The sequence below is a fragment of the Papio anubis genome, chromosome 3 (genome assembly GCF_008728515.1).
Source record: "Papio anubis isolate 15944 chromosome 3, Panubis1.0, whole genome shotgun sequence".
In the NCBI taxonomy this organism is placed as follows: Eukaryota; Metazoa; Chordata; class Mammalia; order Primates; family Cercopithecidae; genus Papio; species Papio anubis.
The window spans coordinates 52,515,808-52,540,484 of NC_044978.1; positions in this window are offsets into that span (position 1 = coordinate 52,515,808).

Genomic DNA, 24,677 nt, shown 5'->3' on the forward strand with positions numbered 1-24,677 from the left:
AGGCTATTTGTATTTTTGTCCCATCCATGTCTTAAGACAGTAATCTGGTGATACGGTTGAGTGTCACACAGTGCAAGGCAAATAATACACAAGAAGCAAATATTTATTGATCACAATTGAACTAAGCTAACGAAGTGCTTATTATTTTTCCAAGTGTTAGTTAACAGACACTTTGTGAATTATATCCTTTTATATTTGAGAGATATGTACTTAGCTTACTCTATTTTGCTACCTAATTAAAATCAGAGACATGAGTTGATTCCTGAAAAATTAAAATTCAAACTATTTTGAAGCTAAACACAATTTTTGAAGATACGTCCCTATATTACTATTTATCTGTCCATTTATTTACCTATGTTAGTCTGTAGTATTTTGAGGTTTTCTGAAATTAGACCCAGGATTGGATAGTTTTAATACTTGCATTAACTTGTTATTTGCATATCACACATTGGGGAACAAAATGTAAAACCACCTGTCTTAGTCCATTTTTTGCTGCTATAGTTACCACTGACTGCATAATTTATAATAAACAGACATTTATTTGGTTCACAGTTGTGGAGTCTGTTAAGTCCAAGAGCATGATGCTGACATCTGGTGAGGGCCTTCATGTTGCATCATCCCTTGGTGCAAGGCAGAAGAGCAAGTGAGGGCAAGAGCAAGTGAGCAAGAGAGAGCCAAATTGGCTTTTACAACAAATCTGCTCTTGTGATAAAAAACTTACTCCTACAGTAACAACATTCATCCATCCATAGGGGCAGCACCCTCATGACTTAATCACCTCTTAAATATCTCAGCTCTCAACACTGTTTCATTAGGGATTAAATTTCTAACACATTAACTTTCAGGAATACATTCAAACCATAGCACCACCTAATGGTGCAAATTCTGACCCTTAATAAACTGAAGAGTGGAATTGTGTTTAAGGCTAAGGGACTCAAATTTAATTCAATTTTGCTTAGAGTGGTAAGAACACTGATTCAAATTACATAGATGTTTCACTTAGGCAAAGACAAACAAAACATTACCATTTAGTAGAAAGCATTAGAATGATTTTTTTTTTTTCTCCCACAGCAAACCCTCCAATGACCAATTTCTTCTCTCTTTTTCTTAAAAGATATCTGCATCAGTATTTGCACCATGATATTTCAGTGCACTTCTTGAAGTAATAGTCTTTTTTGTTCTTTGCAGACAAAGCAAATAAGGATCTTCCCTAATTAAATGAACACTGAAAATGCAAACATCCACCTAGTATACTATTTAATTATAGTTATCTAAATTAAAGTATATTCACTATAAACTTGAGTGGTATAAATTTGATTTTTTAAAATGTATGGTGTAACAGAATATTCAGATGTCAAATAACAACTGCCTTAAAGTCAGAAAAATGTTTCACATAACAAAGCAACAGTAAAATTTCTATTAAAACAGTCATTTTATAAAGTATTATAGAGTATAATTACATAGATAACACTTTTGTGTTTAATTTCACCACTTGTCACCAATGGCATGAGTCTTTCAACATCCTTGTAAAGGAATACAGGTTCTGGAAGACAACAGAATAACAATTTGAAACATGAATATTAAGTGTTATACTACAAGAAAATGTCAGATTTTAGAGGGACAGTGAAATGAGCTGGATAAAACACAGACACAATGATGGCAGAAATATATACTATGAAATAAGGAAGAAAATAGTTGTAAATTAGATGAGACTTTAAAAATGGCTCATTCTTGTAATCCCAGCACTTTGGGAGGCCAAGGCAGGAAGATCATGAGGTCAGCAGTTCAAGACCAACCTGGCCAACATGGTGAAACCCCGTCTCTACTAAAAATACAAAAATTAGCTGGGCATGGTTGCGGGTACCTGTAATCCTAGCTACTTGGGAGGCTGAGGCAGTTTGAATCCAGGAGGCAGAGATTGCAGTGAGCCGAGATCGCGCCATTGCACTCCAGCCTGGATGACAGGGAAAGACTTCATCTCAAAACAAACAAAAAACAAACAAAAAAAGCATGCAGGATAATAAAGTCAGACATTCAGAAAATGAACAGTGCAAGGGAATTAAAATGCACAAAATCAATGTAGATCATATGTGAAGTTAAAAGGCTTATTTAAACATTCTGCAATAATAGTCAAGATGGAAGTACTGTGCACATTTTTCTCCCAAAATAATATTGCTAGTTAGAAATCACAAGAAAATGCTTTCTATTAGGAGGGAGAAGATATGCCTTTTTTAATGAGGAGGAAAAGGTTTCAAAAAAGACTATCACTTCAAGAAGTGCACTGAAATATCTTGGTGCAAATATTGATGTAGATATCTTTTAAGAAAAAGAGAAAAGGAATTGGTCATTGAAGGGTTTGCTGTGGGAAAAAAAAAATTATTCTAATGCTTTCCACTAAATGGTAATTCAAGTTCACCTACAGAGAACAATGCAACTTCTACTGAAATACATCTTTAAGAAATAAAGTTACATAATTGCTTTGATATAAGCAAGAAATCCTGTGAATAAAATATTTTGCTTTCTCTAATTTTATTTTAATGCAGAATTTAGAAAAAAAAGTCTTTTTTCTGGCAGAAAAAAAGGGTGTTTACAGATGATGAATGTTCACATTTAAAGTATAGGGAAATTTACATTTATGATTGCATTATGATATATATTAAAATGCTTAAGAAAAATGTAAAGACTAAATAAATGAAATGCTGTTTTCTAATGACAAATTATTAAGCAGTTTTAAGACAAACTTTAGGTTAACATTTATAGTACATATTGAGTCAATTAAACCTTATACTGTGGCCCCAGGTAACTTAAGAACTTAAAGTTACAAAATAAAAGAAAGTGAAGTAAATTCCATTACTTTTCTAGAGGACTTTCATACTGAGAGAAGAAAGGATAAGTAGAGGTTAGTTTTAATTTGAGTTTATAAATGCCCTACTTACAAGTGTGCTTTGGGAAGTTCTGGCTACTATAACAAAATACCGTAGACAGGGTAGCTTATAAAAAGCAGAAATATATTTCTCATAATTCTAGAGGCTGGACGTCAAAGATGCTGGTGTTAGCACGGTTGATTTCTGGTGAAGTCACATTTTTTGAGTTATAGACTGCCAGTTTCTTGTATCCTTTCATGGCAGAAAGACAGCGACAGCGCTCTCTGGGGTCCTAATTATTTATTATTTGTTGTATTTATTTTTTCAATTCAGGTATATTTGACAATTGAAGATTGCATGTATCTAAGGTTTACAATTTTATAAATATATATATATTCATATATATATATATATACACACACACACACATATAGTAAAATGATCACCATGACCAAGTTAATTAATATATCCATCATCTCAGATAGTATCACTTTCCTTGTTACTGCTTTAATATGTTTCTTATTTTGGTGTGGTGAGAACACTTAAGATATACTCTCTTAAGCTGAGAATGGTGGCTCACACCTGCAATCCTGGCACTTTGGGAGGCCAAGGCTGGTGAATTGCCTAAGCCCAGAAGTTTGAGACCACTCTGGGCAACATGGCAAAACCCCATCTCTGCAAACAATACAAAAATTAGCCAGGAGTGGTGGCACGCACCTGTAGTCCCAGCTACTCAGGAGGCTGAGGGTGGAAGATCACTTGAGCCCAGAAAATCAAAGCTGCAGTGAATCTTAAATTTGCCACTGTACTCCAGCCTGGCTGAGGAAAGTAAGGCCTAGCCTCAAATAAACCAATAAATAAAAATATATACTCTCTTCGCAAATTTTAATAAAACAAAATATCGTTAATTGTATTCACACTGTTTTATGCTATACATAAAATACATGAGTAGACAATTCCTAAAAGGAGACATACAAATGGTCAACAGGTATATGAAAAAGTTCTCAAGTCACTTATCATCCAGGAAAACAAATGAAAAGCACAATGAGATATCATCTCACAACTTTTAGAATGGCTATTATCAGAAAAATAAAAGATAGTAAGTGTTGGTGAGGACGTGGAGAAATGAGAAACCCTGTACACTGTTGGAAAAAACATAAATTAATACAGTCATGAAAAACACTATGGAGGGTCCTCAAAAATTTAAAAAGAGAACTAGCTTGTGATCCAGCAATTCCACTTCTGGCTATATATCCAAAGGAAATTAAATCAGAATGTTGAAGAGATATTTACCCTATTTCCCCATGTTTTATTGCAGCTTAATTTACAATAACCAAGATATTGAAAAACCCTACATTTCCATTGGTAGATGAATAAAGAAAATGTAGTATATACTTGCAATGGAATATTATTTAGCCTTAAAAAAGAAAGTCATTTTGACTTTTGTGATGTGTATAAACCTATCAACATTATGTTAAGTGAGACAGGCCAGACACAGAAAGATAAATACCACATGATCTCACATACATGCAAACTGAAGATAGCTGGGAACTCACAGCAACAAAGTAGAAGGGTGATTACCAGCTACTGAAGGGAGGGAGTAATAGGGAGATATTGGTCTAGGGTCCCTTTTATAAGGGCACTAAAACCATTCATAAGGACTCCACCCTTATGACCTAATTACCTGGCAAAATCCCTACCACTTAATATTGTGGGATTAGGATTTCATCATGAATTTTGAGTTATTTAGTGTATTATAAAAGTTAAGGTTTAAATATTAAGGTTAACTGAATAACTGTCATAATTTATACAAGAATAGAGAAAATATAAGTAGAAAAATAAAAATTGAATGAAAACCTTAGTTATTATCCATATAAAAGGTTAAAACTGGTTTGTATTGGGACAGTAGACATTCTGTTGGGTCAGCACAAAGTTATCAAATGGTTTTAAATTAGTTGAAAATATTTAATGTAGGAAGATTTCACATAAAACCCAGAATAGAAACTTTTTAAATAACAGCAACAAAATAAAACAAAACAGAATATATGGAAGAAGTAACTGAATTTGAACATGCCATGGATTAGCTAGGTCAAGTAGTTACTAGCTCATTTAAATGAGGCATGTACTTGCCAGTTTTTCATAGTTCCTCAACTAAATATTGTCTCATAACACCTACAAACCATCTACTTTACACAGCAATATTAATGACATGGCTCTGTAGATTTAATGCAAAGCAGAGACATATGTAATTTAAAGACCTTACTGAAATGTTTTGATCAGGTTTTTGACATTATAAACAAAAACAATCAAAGAGATTTAATAAAAATTGAGTTTCTTGTAGCAGAAAATTTAGAAACAAAATACATAGAGACAAAATGAATCATATAAAAATTAATTAATGATGCTGTCACCTAGAAATATACATCAGAGACAATTCTGGATTTACCAGTTTCTAGTTGTGTAATCTCAGATAATTTATTTTATTTATCTAAGCCTTTATATTCTCACCTACAAAAGTAGAAATTAATAGCATCAACCTCACACATTTATTCCTCCCATTAAATGAGACAAGTGCTTAGCTTTTTTACCTTGCAAACATTAAATGTATGCATTAGAGTACTATTAAATAATTCTTTGTTAACTTTTTATTTTAATGTGCTTATCATATCTTCAAGAACTTTAGGAATTAATTGAAAACAGGGAAGCTCTTACCATCAATAGTGTCCTATATCTAGGGATGTTTTTCTCATCCTCTTCAAGTAAATGAAGCACATGTTGCTCAGTATGAGATTATTGACATTGGCATCTTCTGTCTAAAGGAGAGAGAAAGACATTCCAATGAGCAGATATTTTACTCCACAAAAAGATAAAAAAGCCCATTCTCTTTGCTCTGAATGTGTTTTGTACAGAATCTTCTAAGTGTGTTTTAGGAGGAAATAAGCAGATTTCTCTATCAAAGGAAAGTGTAAAACCTTTGTATTATGAAAAATATCTAGGAGTCCTTCTATATAGCATAGTCGAATTTTCAGAAGTGTAAAAAGAATAACAGAGTGGCAGAACCTCACAGTCTTTACAGAAGGTACTGGGGATATTATATGGGACCTCCGTTCCATAGAATTATCAGTAAATCCATGGCTATATGAAAACGACTATCTTTTTGAACTTAATATGGCAAATTTTGGAATCATTCAATATGAGGAAGGAATTTTGATAGTCCTGGTTATCTGGTAACACAGAGTCTTGTCCAGTGCTGGATTATCCAGTAAGAAGGTAAAACTCATGCAAATGCAACTGCACACACACACACACACACACACAGGGGCATGAACACACACACCCCAAACAAGGTAAACCAGTATGATGTTCTGTGAAATTCAAGACTATCTCGGTCTCTGTACTGTATCATAAAAGAGAACCGAAAGTTGATATAGAGCTTAGTTAAGACAGTGAACTGCACTGCTACCACTGCAAGACAGAAGTAAACTCCTATTTTTTTTTCATTAATTGGTATACAGGTGTAACAGTTTCCTGATCAATAACTGCATACCAGATAACCAAGTGTACAGAAGTGTGCTCCAAAATGTCTGGTTTGGGAAATGCCATTTGAGATACCACCTGATGACAATTTCAAAAATTGACAATGTTTTTTCAAAAGTTTTGGCTTCTGCACAAGGGAGACATACAATTTAAACAGTCATCTGATGGAAATCACCACCAACTACATCTTTCAGATGTAGGTGACATTAATCTCTTCAGTTCCCTCAGAAATTGAATACCATTTCTGCTTTTTGTAATGTGGATGTCAAGGAACTCATAGAGCTTCCATTTATCCATTCTTATCATAATAACACTTACTGCAAGGGTCAGCAAGAAAATTTAGGAATTCTGCCAGTTGCCAAATATGTATTACAATTATTCATCTCGAAGTGATGGAAATATATTCAAAGTGAAACCACAGTAACACTGATTCCATTGTCTGACAGCTTTTATTTAATACTTTATTGTATAACTGACAATCCCCAGTCCTTATGTATGGACTATAGTGGGAAATTGGGTCTCCAGAGAATATCTTCAAAATATTACTAATATTTAATAATTTCTGGAATATCATCATATTTTCCTTTCCCCAGAGAACACCCACCATGGTAAGTGGTTTCAGGTTCCTTTGAGTGATTTATAGTATACAATTATGTCATTTTAAGGGCTTTTATTCAAGGACATCTAATCTTCCCGTTAGTAAAGAAGATATGCCTCTTGTGAATGCACTTGAAATCAGAGTCTGCACTTTGTCATGGTGGTGACTTAAGCCAAGTTTCTTCTGAACAGATGTAGAATTTTTTCAATTATATAGATCAAATAATATTTTACTAGCCTGACAATTCTTTTATATCTAGGAATCTAGTAATTAATTAGCAGCCATCAAAAATCCCTGAATGTCAAAACATTTTATTTGCCAATCCACTCCAGCTGCCCATTTGATAGGCACTTTTATTAAGATAATTACATTTTCCTATCTAAACTTTGTCACTCCAGGACCCAGCAGGCCCATGGAAACCGAGGAGCTCGTTTCAGTGCAGGCAGATTTCAACACTAACTTTGGCCTTCTAAGGGAAAGCACTCCAGACATTTCACAGATGCTGGAGCCCAGTTCTTTAAGGTAATTAACAGGACCTCAGTAAAGGAACCGTAATTTGGGCCTTTATGGGGAAGCTAGTGGATATACATCACAAATATTTTCTAACATTTTCTTCTCCCTAAATCTAGATTTCTTCTTCCTTCTGCCAGGGATGTCCTGGTGTTTGAATCTCATTGAATGTGGTCAACCTTTGTGTATAGTATTTAGTGAATGACTAAAGTGTAACAGCCACCTCCAGCTTCTGGAAATTGCATATTAAAGTCATAATCTTAAGACAATGCTAACATGTAGAAAAATTTGAGTCAATCTCCTTTTGCATCAAGCTTTACCTTCATCCCCAGGAGCATGCTGGAATCTGGTTTTGTTATGGGTCTAGGGACAAAGAGGAGTACAGAGCATGGGCCTTGTGGAAAATTGATACCTTATTGCAAAGTGAGGTTGTTATGAGACGTTTAAGCAGTAAGAAGTACCTCAGAAAAAAAAGATCAAGCTTCTTTCACTGCTGGCAGAGTTGAAGTTTCTCAGATTCTTCTGACTCCAATTAAAGGTCCCCAATCCAAACTCAGAAACTCACTTTTCAATGTCTTAACTTTAATTTTAAGAAACTCAGTAACACGTTTTATTCAACTTGCATTACTATTCCCCAACTGGCATTATTAAATTTAGAGTTTAATTCTTAGCCATGTCTGCCCTGTGGCTATAAGAAATAGGATATTATTTCAGGGCCACAATGGAAACTTTCTGGTACTCTGTGTCTTGAGCTGAGAGTTTTTATGTGAGAACTTATTATTTTTTCAGTATAGCCAGAAGTAGCTGTATCATACTACGAACTTTGTAGTCATCATTTCTACCATAATGACTAAAAGGAACAACAATTTCATCTCCAGAACAACCAACCAACAGATGATAATTTATGTGGTAATGATGTAACTTTATGCCATGGATTTATGATATACTTTTCTCACTGACAAGAAACTCCCCACTACGTTTCAGCTTAAATAAGTGTGTAATCTAATTTCAAAAGCGCAACTTAAATGTTCCTTAAAACTCTTCTAGTAAAAAGAACTATGTTATATTAATGTCAGGAAAATAGAATCTATATTAAATAATTCAATATATGTAGTATAGTACATGGAACTAGTATTAGAGGCACTGAAAGATGAACAAAGGAGAATATCAGGCAACCAGAAGCCACTTACAGAAAGTCACTTAACTGAAGAAAATATTACCAGTTATCATATAATATTACCAGAGACCAGGAACAGTGAACACTAGGGAGGCACTTAAACATGGAGCTAAAGACACCCCTCAGGTCTACCTGTAGGACTAGGGACATGGAGGGAGGAGACATTTCACAGCAAAGCTGAAGCAGGAGCCTGTGCTGGAGCTGTCACTGGAGGGTTGAAAGGTTTTACCATTGCTTTACTCAACTCCATCTCTAGTTTCTCATAAGCACACCTCATTGACTGAACCTAATTGCAATTAGTGGGAAAAGAAGCCTGAGAACTATAATGTACCAGAGTCAGTGCTGTGATGTGCAGGGGAAGGGAAGTGAGTAGATAAGAGCAAACAGGGATACGACTAGCACAATATTTTTATGCATTCATGGCCAAAACAGGTCATATAGTCTAAATAAGAAGTCATGTTTTAATTTGTAACAGTAATGCTTATTTACCTAATATTAAGAAAATTTTTAAAAAGTGGTAATTTTTTCTCAGGTTATCAACGAGGCTAGATAAAAAGACTCTTCAGCATAAGAAGAATATACATACATTCTACTCTTAGTTTTCTATTTCTACTGTAATAAATCAATAGAAATTTAGTAATTATAATGTGCCTTTAATCTTGTGAGGTTTAAACATATTATCTCCATATTAGTATTCTACTACTGCATGACGAATAACCACAAACTCAGAAGCTTAAAACCACATTCACTTATTATCTCACAGTTCTGCAGTTCAACAGTCTGGGCTGGGCTGACTCAACTGGGCTATCTGTTTAGGTTCTCACAGGCTGGTATCTTGGTGCCTGCCAGGTTGGGCACTAGAAAATAATTCACTACCAACTTCATTCATTGTTGGCTGAGTTCATTCAAAACTTTTATGCTTTTAGGATGGAGATATCTATTTATTCTCTTTCTAGCTTTAGGCCAGCAGCACCTGTTTTCCTTGGCAGGTGATTCTCTTCACGTTCAAACTATCAAGGGCACATCAAATCTTTCCTGTCCTTTCAAATCTCTTCCTGTTTTACTACAAGTCACAGAAAAGCAGGCTTTTAAGGGCTCATATGTCCACCGGAACAGTCTGCCTATCTTAATGTTAATTGTTAATATAATATACTGTAACTAAAGGAGTGAGATCTTATCCTATTCACAAATTGTAGGGATTAGGGTGAAACCTCACTGAGGGGCCATTTTAGAAATTCTGCCTGCCACAGTGGCACACCTCCAATAAGGGGCAGTGATGAAAAGCATTTTTATGTCAACATCTGCTTTGAACTTTGAGAGTAACAGCATTGATTACCATTGATGTTGGTAATGCAATTAATATTTTTAAATAATATGGGAGTTCTGTTTGATTATAGCATTTTAAATTAAATCCTGAAATAAACAGTGACATTTGTGAAAATGAGAAAAGTTCCATCGGTTTATAGTAAACAAAATGCTTGCACTTTTTGAATAAAGATATTTTAAAGCAAAACAACACCATAAAAAATGAAATAGGATTATAAAAATGTCTAAGTTCCAAGGTTCCAATAGACTTTCTTAGGTATATTACTTTCTAGATTATTTCCTTTTTCATAAAGAAGGAGCTATTTGAGTGTCATGTAACATTCCACCATCAATTCTCTCAAAGCATGGAATTGTCTTCGTGCATCAGCTGTGCAGCATTTAGATAGCAAGCCAAGAATGTGTCTGTTAATTCAGAGTCTTTCTTAGCCAAAAAACATCATGCACCAATTTTTAAAATCTAGAAATTGTTAAGAGTATCCTGTGATATTTTTCCAATTATTTTTAAATTATTATTTTCTTCTTTGGAAATAGATTGTGTTGATTTTACAAGGAACTACACATTCTTCAAGGATTGATCAGTCAACTATTAGCTTTGCATTATTTCAAGAAAAGACAATATATAATAATAAACATAGTGTACTTTTTATATTAGATAGGTGCATAAAGCAAACTCTTCATTGTTGAAAAACCCAAGTGATTGCCATTAGCCACGTCAGTTTCATAGCAGGTTACATAAATTATTATTATTTAATTAGCATTCTGACAAGTTGAGGAATTCTTTACCTGCACTCAGATAACATACAGAAAGTGATCTGAAAGCATTTCCTGCCTTAAAAAACATCAGAGCTAATCAAAGAAATCAGCTTCAATTTTATTCTTATCAATTATCTGGGGATCATTAAACCAAATGACAGAGGAAGAAATGTTAATTATAAATGCTGTTTTAAGATATTTGATTTTCCGTAACAATAGATTTCTGTAAACAGAATATAAATCAACATTTTTTATTGATATAATATCAATGATACCTTTGCCTCCCTTTCTAAAGAAGTAAAATGGTATAATATATATCATTTAATATCTGAAGCATCATTAAATTCCTATTTGTTTTTGTTTCTAATTCTAATGTAAGCTATAACTAGTTTTTTTTTTTTTTTTTTTTTTTGAGACGGAGTCTCGCTCTGCCGCCCAGGCTGGAGTGCAGTGGCGCAATCTCGGCTCACTGCAAGCTCCGCCTCCCAGGTTCACGCCATTCTCCTGCCTCAGCCTCCTGAGTAGCTGGGACTACAGGCACCCGCCACTGCGCCTGGCTAATTTTTTTTATTTTTAGTAGAGACGGGGTTTCACCATGGTCTCGATCTCCTGACCTTGTGATCCGCCCGCCTCGGCCTCCCAAAGTGCTGGGATTACAGGCGTGAGCCACCGCGCCCGGCCTATAACTAGTTATTTTGAATTATTGATTATCACATTAAAATTTTCATAAGAGAATCTCCATGGCAGAAGCATATATAAATTTACCTAAGAGAAATAACTCTTGTGCTGATAATGGTGTAGAACATCACAGACTAATAAGAATCCAGTGTATGGAAATATTTATATATACATATATTTTATTTTTTTATTTTTTATTTATTTATTATTTTTTTTTTTTGAGGTGGAGTCTTGCTGTGTCACTCAGGCTGGAGTGCCAAGGCATGATCTTGGCTCACTGAAACCTCCACCTACTACATTCAAGCAATTCTCCTGCCTCAGCCTCCCAAATGTGTCAGGAATTAGTGGGTTCTTGGTCTTGTTGATTTCAAAAATGAAGTCACACACCCTCGCGATGAGTGTTATAGCTCTTAAAGATGGTGTGTCCAGTACTTGTTCCTTCATATGTTCAGATGTGTCCAGAGTTTCTTCCTTCTGGTGGGTTCGTGGTCTCGCTGACTTCAGGAGTGAAGTTGCAGACCTTCCTGGTGTCACAACTCTTAAAGTCGGCACATCTGGAGTTGTTTGTTTCTTCCAGTGGGTTCGTGGTCTCACTGGCCTCAGGAGTGAAGCTGCAGACCTTCATGGTGAGTGTTGCAGCTTATAACGGGCGCACAGACCCAAAGTGTGAGCTGCAGCAAAACTTATACTGAAGAGCGAAAACACAATATTTACACCGTCTAGAAGAGGACCAGAGGAACTGCCTCTGCTGACTCGGGTGGCCTGCTTTTATTCCCTTATCTGGGCCCACCCAATTTACCAATCCTGCTGATTGGTCCATTTTACAGAGAGCTGATTGGCCCGCTTTACAGAGAGCTGATTAGTCCGTTTTGACAGAGCGCTGATTGGTTTGTTTACAAACCTTTAGCTAGACACAGAGCACTGATTGTTGCATTTACAAACGTTTAGCTAGACAGAAAAGTTCTGCAGGTACCCACCTGACCCAGAAGCCCAGCTGGCTTCACCTCGAAATGGCACTCGCTGGGGATTTTGTGGCAACTAGCCTGGGAACTCAGGCAGCCCAGAGGGAGCTCCTCCTCCGATCAAGCCCATCAGGCTCTGGCAGGCTGAGCCTGCGCCCACCTGGAACCTGCACTGGCCCAGCGAACGCCTCGCGCAGCCGCGGCTCCCGCCTGCGCCTCTCCCTTCGCATCTCCCCACCAGCAGCCTCCAACCTCAGCCAGCACCAGAGAAGGGCCCCTACAGCGCAGTGGCGGGCTGAAGGGCTCCTTGAGCACGGCCAGAGCAGACGCCAAGGCCGAGGAGGCGCCGAGAGCGAGCGAGGGCTGCTAGCACGTTGTCACCTCTCAAAAGTACCAGGGATTACAGGTGCCTGTCACCATGCCCAGCTAATTTTTCTATTTTTAATGAAGAGGGGTTTTTGCCGTGTTGGCCTGGCTGGTCTTGAACTGCTGACCTCAGGTGATATGCCTGCCTCGGCCTTCCAAAGTACTGGGATTACAGGCTTGAGCTACCGTGCTGGGCCGGGAAATGTGTTTTATGCAACATTAAATAAGATTACTTTCTATATTTTGAAATATTTTCTAATGATATTACTATTTATTAATGATGATTTACTAATGATATTTAGTAGCACTTTCTCACTCAGCTACTTTATTAGTGCTAAATCTCCAACGTGATAAAAAGAGTAAAACTTGCATGAAAACATATTAATTGCAAAAATAAAATTTTCATTTTACTTATAATTGGAAGTAAAATAAAACATGCCTATATAGTATAGTTTAACTTTCCATGAAAATGTACATTTCAAATCTGAATGTTTTCCAGAAAATCTACAGAAGAGTAATTAGATAAGGATAATAAAAAGTAAAAACTATGTTAGAGTTAAATAGCTCAAAGATACTACAGAGACTTTGATACATTGACATCCACAGGGTATACATTATATTAGAATAATATAAGACATTTTCTATTCCTCATTAAATATGTCTATAAATGACGTTAATGATTTCCCATATTATGGGGAGAAAGAAAAAAAGTTGTTACTACAAAGTCTAGGACATTGAATTCAATATTAGAAAATGTTCTTTCTGAACTCATCACAACTGGTGTTACTTTCTAGTATGATTAAAGAATGCTGTCAAAATGAGCTACTTTAAAAAAAAAAAATGAACGAAGGGGATACGTTATGTAATGTCCTTAAGAATCTTTCCAAGTCTATGAAACATTAAACTCTAAAATATCCTGCTAAGCGTGAATACCTTTTAAAATTTATTACCTAGTTTATATAAAAATTAATGCTATTCATCTGAAAGCCCATATTCGTTTCTTCTCATATTATCTTGACTCTGTATATACTAATTGATATGCCTTGTCTCTAGTCAGATTTCTTGGGTATAGATTTTGCTATTTAGAAGTTAGGTGATATCGTGCAACTAACTGAGCTAGTCGTGACCAAGTTTTCTTATCTCTAAAATAAGAATGAACAGTAGTATTGATATCCTTAATTGTTTTGAGGATCAGATGAATTAATACAAGTAAAGATAACAGGAAAATAAAAGGTATCTCACATAACAAGCCCTGAATAAATGTCAGAAATGTTAAGGAATAAAACATGGATTAAATGAAATAAAATTCCAAAAGACTTTTGCTGTATTTTCAGTTTGTGGATTCTGGACATCTTTTTGCACTTCACTCATTCTGCCTACAAAAACAAATCACCAGTAATGGAAGCATAGCCAAAATCAAAACCAAAGTCTTCCCAATTATCGTTATTTAAAAACCATTCAAAGCAATTAGAAGGATGATCAAAATCTGCCATATCTTGCACTTTAAGTAAAACCTGAGGACAGAGAAAGCTATCAAGATCAAAGAACTTGTACAGGATAAAACATACACATAGTAAGAACAAAGTGTTGATAGGACTATGTCAGGTGCAGATAAGAATAGAAAAGCCAAGAGGTCAGAGGCATGATTGAACCCAGGGAAAACAACAGTAGGAGCAAACAACCAAAAATATTCACCCCAGAAGGTAGCAGGCTTTGCCTTGTGTGGAAACTACTGTGATTTCTGAAAATAGATATGGCAGGGTCATGTCCTGGGCTAAAGGAAAGATAGCATGGGTAGTGCAAAGCAAACTGAGGAAGCAGCATTGTATTGTAAACAGACACTCAACTTTGTTGCAAAAGAAGGGAGAGCATTTGAGTTGAGAAACCAGCAAATACTGGTTACACTGTCTCACTTTCCCTATCAGATCATACTACTTAGAGCTGAACCTGGAAAATTCCATTCATTCAAATATGAATAAAAAGGAAAGACTAAGCCATATCAATGAAATAAGATCATAATGAAATATACGTCCCAGAACAGTGGCTCATACCTGTAATCCCAGTACATTGGAGGCAGAAGCGGGCAGATCACTTGAGGCCAAGAGTTTAAGACCAGCATGACCAACATAGAGAAACCCCGTCTCTACTAAAACTACAAAAAAAATTAGCTGGGCTTGGTGGCACATTCCTATAATCCTAAGTACTCGGGTGGGAGGCTGAGACATGAGAACTGCTTGAACTTGGGAGGTGGAGATTGCAGTGAACTGAGATGGTGCCTCTGCACTCCACCCTGGGTGACAGAGCCAGACCCTGTGTCCAAAAAAAAAAAAAAAAAAAAAGAAAGAAAGAAAGAAATAGAAGAGAAATATACATTGGCACACAGGCAGGCGGAAAGCCAAAGGCAAGGAGAGAATATGTTGTACAAACTGACAAAATAAGAGAAATAAGTTGAAGTTTAAACATCATTTCAGAAATTAAAACTAAGAGTAGCAAAAGGGAGAAAAAAAGAACATAGAAAGCACACAAACATTGAGGATAAAAGTAAAAAAAGAGATGAAACTTTAAAAGAAATAGAGAAATGAGAAGCATTAGAAAGTGATATAGAAGTCATGCAAATAATACACTAACAAATCTGCAATTGGAGGCACACAGTAAGAAATATCAGTCGCTTAAAAAATACAGAGCAAACAAATCTCCCCAAAACCTAAAACAAATTTAGATAATATTATATGATTTGTAAAATTATAATTATTTTAGGTATGTTAATGATATTTTGTCCATGCATGAAAATGTTTTTACTTTTAGGTATAGAATGTGATAATGTCTGTGATTCAATTTAAAAATACTTCTAAGATGTTGAGAATTGATGTTCTAATACAGATTAATTAAATATTTTATGAGGGAAGCTTTTATACATAGTGGTTAAAAACCAGCTTTGGATTCAGATAGGTCTGACTTTAACTCCTAGCTAGGCCAATTCACAGGCAGGGAAATGTGGCAATATTACTGAGCCTTGGTTTTTATGTCTAAATCAAAAATTTATCTTATGAGTTAATGTGGGCACCACACACACACAATTCAAAATGTCTCGACCCTAATTACTCTAATTTGTCAAGTATTATTCATCAATTCTAGGACTTCCCACAACTCACATTTTGGAATTCCTCCCAAACCAATAGCTATGAATGTCAAGAAGATAATAGAAATATATAATTATGAATTAACGAACAGTTGCAGAAAGTAGTAGAATCCTCCCTTACACCTTCTCCCCTGTGAAATAACTAGCTGCTACAAATTTCTATTTTTAAGATAGAAATTTCTTGGATTCTAAAGAATTTGGTGTTTACACTCAAATCAACAGGTAGGAAGAATTTGGTTCCAAGCAATAGCCTCTGTTTACTGATAAATTTTAATTGCTTTTGTTTATGATCAATTTTAGAGTCATCTTAAATTCCTCTGACATTCATGAATTCATAGAACTTTCCTGATCTATAGTGATTCCTACACATGATTTTTCTTTCCCAATTTCTGTTGAGAAATTTACAAAATACATTACTCTTTTTAAAATGTACACTTGTATTTTACCAAATTTTCTTGTACTTTGTTTATCTCATCATTTGTTTATTTTTATTTTGTCAATTTCACTTATCTTTTTTAGAGATAGAAACAGACTTCTTTATCTTTGAAGTAAAAAAGAGAATTTGAGTGAGGACTCTAGTACTTCTTCTTGTGTCTATATTTCCTTAGATATAACTAAAAATAATGATAAAAGTAGTATCAACTGCCATAGATAATATGCTTATTCTGTGTTAGGCACACTGTAGTGAAAACTTTACAGATGTTATAGGGCCTTGTAGATCATTGTTAGATCTTTGGTTTTTATTCTGATTGAGATCAGAAGCTCCTAGAGAATTTTAAGCAGAGGAAGACTGTGCTGACTGTGTTTTATCAGGACACTCTGGCTGCTGGGGAACAACTGATCAAAGGAATGCAAAAACAAAAGCAGGAAGACCATGCAGTTGGGAAGATATTTCAAAAAGAAATTCTTTGCAAGGGATGGTGATTTGGACCAGGGGCTCGCAGTGCAGATAGGAAGACCAGTTCAGATTCTGAAAACAGCTTTCTATATTTGATCACAGATTGTATATATATGGTATAAAAAAGTGAGAAGTCAATGAAGAATTCCAGTTTTCTGGATTGAATGATGGAAAGAAAAGACTTGAGATTTATTGTGATGGGGTATTTTAAGTTAAATTCAATTTCGTGGTAAAACAAGGATTTTGGTTATGGGGGTAGGGGAGGCAAAATCTTACCTCTATACTCTTAGAATTTTGGAGTGGGTCTAAGAATTAAATTGACAAAAGGCAGATTAACAGGAGAAAAGTATACAAATTTACTTAATAAAAATTTTACGTGACACAAAAGCTTTATATGGAAATGGAAGATCCAAAATAGCAGTTAGAATCAAACATTTATATATTGAATTGGACAAAGAGTTATACACTGTGAAAACATGACAAGGCATGGGGCCTCGGGCAGGGTAATTAATCATGGAGAAGTGACTAAGAAGATAAAAGTGAGTTAACAAGGTTTGTTTGTACAGACTTATCTCAGCCGCAACTAGCCATCCCTGGTGATAAGAATGTTACTGTCCTCCTGACACATAAAGGACATCTTCCTTAGAGGGATTTATTTACTGTTTTCAGGAAGAAAAGGGGGAGGTTGGAGTGCCTTTCTTGTACATGGTGTTTATCAAGTACCTTTAGCTCAAAAAAAATTCTTATGCCATTGTATCATATTTTGGAGTGGCATATTCTGCTACTCTTTAGGACATTATTATTTTGAGGGACTTATTAGAATATAAATGTGTAAGAGTAAACACATATAGTTTTAAAAATTCTGTTGGTAAATGCCAAGTCAATATGTTATTCTGGAAAACCAAATTTTTAAACTTCAACAGGTGATAAATGCAGTTTTTAATATATATAGGAATTGCTTAAAGGAATACAATTTGTTAATGATTGCAACAAAGTAGGCAGAGTGTAAAGGTCTTTTTATTACAGAAATGCCACTCTTATAGGTAGTACTCAGCCAAGAAGACATTTCTAAAAGTCAAGAAAATCTACACAATCCATCCCATAGGAAAAATACATAAAAACAGGCCTATTTTAACAGATACCTTTTCAGAAAAATTTATTTTCTAAAATATCATGAATCTGCAGAGAGGCATCACTCTGAAGCTGAAATAGCTAAAGCTCCAGAAATGCATGCTTTAAAGGATACAATTTGAACAGTTTCAAATAGAAAATGTGAGAATGCAATACTAGAGTTCTTTGACTATATCAGTAAGATGCTTTAAGTTTAAAGTGTAAAAACTTCACTCAGGTGAGGTGGAAAAAAACATCTAGTAACATATAAAGAGGATTCACAAGTGATTCATGAAGCCAAGAGCAAGACAAGAGGAGCCGTAGCTCAAGAGTCACTAGAGCTTCAGGGCATCTGATTCATTATTACCTTCCTATTTTCACAGACAACTTTTTATTTTTCTCCATCATGAAATAAAGCTGTCTGTCATTTCAGAATTTCATCACACAGAGAGGCTTGTCCTTTCTCTGTCCTAATTACAAATTATTAGAAGAAAGGCTATGATCAGCCCTACTTCAGTCAAGTACTCATTCAATTAGATTAGGAAGAGTGTAGTACAAACGTAACTGCCAGATGTTTATCCATGCATTGTGTCTGGCTCATTCACAGAGAAAGGTGTTCAACAAACTGCACATTTACAAAAAGAACATGGAGGGCTGGTGAAGACTTAAGTAGGAAATAAACTTGCAATGTAAACAGAAGTCTAAAAGCAGATGATATAGAAGAAGCGTTAAGACAGTAGAAAAACTCAGCCCATAACAAAAAGAATATATGATCCTGGCTGTTCTTGTGTGAGAGATTTGTCAGTAATCAAATGAGAAACATTTGGCACTAAAACTTACAACTACATTGTAATTTTGCCTATATATTATTTTCAGATTGAAAAGATACATATGCACACATATATATATAAACTTTATACTGTGTGTGTTGGCTATATGCATAATGTATGCCTGTTTATATATCTATCATTTCTACATTTATATATATGAAAATATAGACATTTGTAAATCAAATTATCTCCTTTAGGACTAGCTTTATTGTCATATTAAAAATCTGAGTTAACTGCAGCTGTTTAGATAAATATTTAAATCTAGAGGAACTAATCAATTTAAGAAATCAAAATCTTGACACCTAGAGTTTGGGGCAGACAGGATAAGTAACACTATCTGCAATAATAGGGCCTGACAGAACCTGTTTCACCAGAGAATGACGAATGCACAGGATTTACATTTCCTTTATCAAGTAGCTCTTAGTTCTTAATCATCTACAAATATAAAGAGTTTGGATAGAGTGAACATTCTCTGAATTCTTATTCCTTGCGAGCCAGGAAATTACACCAGATTTCTTAGTAATTGATGCTGTCACATAATATTTTCCTCTAGTTTTTCTCATTTGACTAATTTTTTTAAATGTGTCTGTCTTCAATGTATACAAAATGGAGAGATAAAAAAGAAAAAAAATATTTTATTATTTGATTAGACAGGAGTCTGGTAAGATGCTTGCTGTTTTGAATATTCCCTCCAAAACTCATGTGAAAACTTACTTTTCATTTTGATAGTTTTAAAAAGTGGGACTTTTACTCTCCAAACTCACATTCTCAATAACAGGTGATTAGACCACAAGGACTCCTCTCTTCTCAACAGATTAATCACGTCATTACAGGGTTGGGTTTATTGTCAAGACAGTGGGTTGTTACAAAAGTGAGTTTGGCCCTTTCATGCTCTTTCGCTCTCTCTTTCTTTTGTCCTTTCACCCTCTGCCATGGACTAGCACAGCATGAAGGCTCTCGCCAGATGCTAGTGCCACGCACTTGGACTTCTCAGCTCCAGGATTGTGAGCCAAATCAACTTCTTTTCTTTATAAATTATCCCATCTGTGATATTTCCAGTGCTTCATCAATGATACCCTGAACTTAAGATTTATTAAAGTACCGCTTAGAATATACAAGTTAGAATAAATGATCCAGGAAATACTATTTTATTTTTAGCATGTTTAAATACTATTCTATTACTCTTGGAAAACATAAGCATTTGTTAAATTTTACTTAAAAATGGGCAACTGTGATATACATATGATTAATTTTACTTTATAATATAGATAATATTGATGTAAGTTTTGTATTGATGATGGTACAACACATTAAGCTTTTGTATCTCCAAGTATTATCTGTGGATATAGTACTGTTCCCTGTAGCTTATATATTTCCATAAAGTGAACTGGGCACCAAAATAAGAGCAATTAACATTTGAGAAGCAAAAGGACTCATATTTGGTTAAAAAATAAAGTATTTGTCATTTTGAATTGAATCTGCATATTAATAGCTTTCATTATTATCATTCAGGCCTTATGTACTATTCATTTCCAACTGCCTACATTCTTTTTATGATCTAAAAAATGCAAAACGACTTTTGAGATTCTATATGTGTCTGATTGCTTTGAAAACTATGAGAGATTCTTTAAAATGTAAAGCATGAATCATTAAAGGGTTTATTTTGCATCTTGTGTATTCAAAGGGTTTGGAATTCATTTTCAAATGTTGCAAAACACACTAGATCTCATGGGTTTTTACTCTCCAAACTCACATTCTCAGTGAATGATTTCTCACTCACAATACTCTACCTGAGCATGAGGCGTACAAGATAGGAGATGAGGCAAATTCCCCTTGAGCATAACTTTAAATCACATTGAGCAAGATGCCAATATTTATGTTTAAAAAACTAAGAAACTTGTATATCTACATTAATAGAAGAAACATTAACTTAGTACCTCTTCTGGTATCAACTTTTACCTGAATTTTCTCTGTATTGTAAATCTTGAAACTACTGACAGACTAATACATAATAACTTCTAAAATTAATACTTGTGCATTGGATTATGAGTTTCTAGAAGCCAGACTTATTTGTTGTGTATTATTATATTGCAAGGACCAAACAGGGTGTTACGATATGTACTCTGCACCCAATATTTTTGTTGTGACTATTGAGTGAAGGAAGCAGGGCATTTAGAAATAATGTCTTGTTTGGGTCATAGTGTCAGAGGCATGTGAACTAGAACAACTCCATCTTGATTAGGAGCTGGGTAAAATGAGGCTGAAACCTACTGGGCTGCATTCCTAGATGGTTAAGGCATTCTAAGTCACAGGTTGAGATAGGAGATCAGCACAAGATACAGGTCATAAAGACCTTGCTGATAAAACAGTGCAGTAAAGAAGCCAGCCAAAACCCAACAAAACCAAGGTGGCCACGAGAGTGACCTCTGGTTGTTCTCACTGCTACATTCCCACTAGCACTGTTGAAACCAGAAAAGTTCCCTTGTCTCTCTCACAGGGTGTGCGATGGCAGTGTAACTCACTTTTTCAGGGTCCCACTGCTCAGACCTGTAGAGGAGCATAGAGGTTGGTCACAACCACATAGAGGTTCCCCACAGCATGGGCAGGCTGTGGGGCTCCGACCCCATGGCAGTGTATAGGGGTGAAAGTTTACAGCTGAAGACCCAGTGAGCATGTGTCACAGGGTGCTTTTTAGTTTAGCCATCCATAGGCAGTTTGTATTAGCCAGCTCAATTAGATCCTCTATCTTGTCACAACGACAGGGGCTTTCTGTATCCAAGTTTCCTGTCTTGGCGTACCGGAAGAATAGAATAACACCTGGGCTTGGAGAGTGAGTGCAAAGTTTTATTGAGCGGAAGTAGCTCTCAGCAGATGGGGGAAACAACAAAGGGGATGGAGTGGGAACCTTTTCCCCTGGAGTCAGGCTGCTCAGCAGCCCAGGCTCTTCTCTGACTGCTCCAGCCAGACACCACAGTGTTTTGCTGGTCGGTGGCCTGCGGGTGTGCTGGTGCCTATAGGTGAGCTGTTCTCAACAGCCAGCCGCCTATGTGTTCCTCTGCTGATGAGTTCCTCTCAAAGTCCAGCCACCTGTGTCTGCCTGCTGGGGTCTCAGGAGATTTTATAGGCACAGGATGGGTGTGTGGCCTTGGGAAATGCAACATTTGGGCAGGAAAACAAAAATGCCTGTCCTCACCTAGGTCAGTGGGCACAGGGGGTGGAGCCCTAGCCAGGGACCACACCCTCCTCTACCTAGCACTTCCCTTCCCCCTTCCATATCATTTAAAGTGACTATGCCCTTCCCAGCACTTCCTTCTTGTATCATTTCCCCCTTCTGAAGAGGTACGTCTAACTGCCGTTAGATTATGGACAATGACTGGTCGTAGCTGCTTCCTGCTGACAGGGAGCATTGTTTTGGGGAAAACAGCAGTTAGATTCCCCCAGTGAGCCGGGATCGCGCCACTGCACTCCAGCCTGGGCGACAGCGCGAGACTCCGTCTCAAAAAAAAAAAAAAAAAGATTCCCCCAGAGGTCTATCTAATGGTTCCTAGCAAAAGGGACCACCACCTGAGGCTCTGGTTGCCTGGCCATTTGGAGTTTGATGGCTTCTATGCAGGAGAGAAAAAAAACAAGGTTTTATAAAGTTAAGTATGCATGGGTTAAACCTGTGTATTATACAAGGAAAGAATTTAGTGTCAAAGATTTCAGAGGCCTGAAGTAAAATATACTGACAACAACATTGTACCCTGAGCTGTTTCACCCTAGTGAAATAAATTAAACCTTGTATGGGAGCAGATCAACTTTTAGAAGAGGGATAACTGTTCTTGCCATATCTTTGTGCACTCTGAGAATTCTGGGGTTTGCAGGCTTGCATAGTGACCATTAAAGCTTTTGCGTTTTTCCTGTACTTCCTCTTTCTTGGGCCTCCCTGTCTCCATTATAAAAGACCAAGGTAGCCACTTTCAGGAGGTCCTCTAATGTCCAGGGCCCATTTCTGCAACCTCCTCCTGATATGAGGAGCTGCCTGAATGATACATTTATCCTTTAAGATTAGCTGTTTCTTGACTGAATCAGGAGATAGAGAAATGTGCTTTACCAAGGCCTCTCTTAGCCTTTCGAGGAAGGCAGTGGGGTTTTCACCAAGTCCCTGGTCAATCATGAACAACTTAATGTAAGAGACTTGGTCTTAGTTCTACATAAGCCTTCCATTATGCACACCCGGAAGTGTCTCCTTTTCCAATCTTCCATCTCATCATTGGGATCCCATTTAGGGTCATTCACTGGTACTGCTTCTCTTCCAGTTGAAAATTATTCGCCCCCTTCCCTGATGTGATGCAAAGGTCATCCCCAGAAGTCTCTGCTGCTTGCAGAATGGCCTGTTTCTGTGTCCATCAGGGTCTGATCTAAAATTAATATAACGTCTCTCCAGGAGAGTTCAAAAATTTATGTGAAGTTCTGGAAAACCTCTATATATCTATCAGGGTCATCTGAAAACTTGCCAAGATCCCCCTTAATTTGCTTTAAGACCCATAGGGAGAAGGGGACCTGGACCTTAATGGGCCCAAATTCACTGGGAATCTGTTGGAGAGGTAAGAGTGAGACTGGAGCTTGTTTAGATTGAGGATTTCTAGGAGGGAGCAAGTGAGAGACTGAAGCTGGATAGGGAGGTGGGGGTGGACCTAGAGGAACAGGGTTTGAGGGAACTGTCTCCTCTGCTGGGAGTGCTTCTGGGACTCAGATCTTTAATTCTCTGGGCCTCCCCATTGTTCCCTTCCCTATGATGGCAAACAGGAGGGCTGGATCAATCCTACATTGTCGGCAAAGTTCTGGATTGCCTTGCAAAGTATAGAAAGCCTGTAAATATGGGGCCTCAGACCATCTGTCCTCATATCTACAAAAAATTTCCAATTGTCAGATGGTATTGAAATGAATGATCCTTTTCTGAGGCCAAGCCAGTCCTTCCTGTAAATCATAACTTGGCCAAACTTTTGTGCAGAGGACTATGAGGCACTTTTCCTCCAGACTTTGAGGGTTAAAGCAGTCTCAATGGTTCAGGATATATTCCAGAGGAGTATAAACTGAGGGTGGTGAAGAGAACTGTTGCAAACTCTGAAAGATCAGAAATAGAAGAATCTCTCATTTTCCTTCCTTCTTTCAGCAAAACACTCAGGATGTGATGGAAAGAGAAAGTGAGCATCCACCCTTCACTTTCCACCTCTTGTCCCTGAGCCCCAGTGACCCTGACAGTTTCCAGCCATAGGTACCAATACAGTATGTACCCATGAAGCAGGGGAAACGTGAAGAATAGGAATTATCTTCCCTCACATATGCTTCCATTTCTCCCTGCTGTCAGCAAACTTTGAGTTCCCTAGGCCTGTTTATGCCATGAAGCATGGCTTCCTTCCGTGGGGTGGGGAATTTAGTAGGTAGCAGTTGGTATGGCCCATTTATATTATGCCTGTTGACTGGCTTTGGATTCCTGAGACCTGTTTTTTTGTTGTTGTTGTGTGTTTTTTTGGTTTGTTTTTTTGTTTTTTGTTTGTTTGTTTGTTTTTCTAGAGTCTCAGCCTAAACCTTAGAATTGAATTTGAGACTGAAAAGGCACTTCAGAGGCTGTTTGTATCCATTTAGTGTCTCAAATAAGCCCTGCCAAATTTGCAGTTATCAGCCAGCAGGGGTTGCTTCTCTGTTAACATCAATATTAGAAACAGAGTGGGAGTTGGGAGGGTCTCTCACTTAGAAAAGGAAAAAAAAAAAAAAACAGTTAAAGGGTCAAAAAAGGTGGGGGCCTGCTGGGGAAAGAACCCCTTGCTTAGTGCAAGTGGGTCCCTCTAGTCCTTATAACTTTCCCATCCTTCGCCCAGTTCAGACCACGCTGAATTCCTTGAACAGGAGAGGAAAGTTTCCATGGTGTGTGGGGCAAGAAGCACCC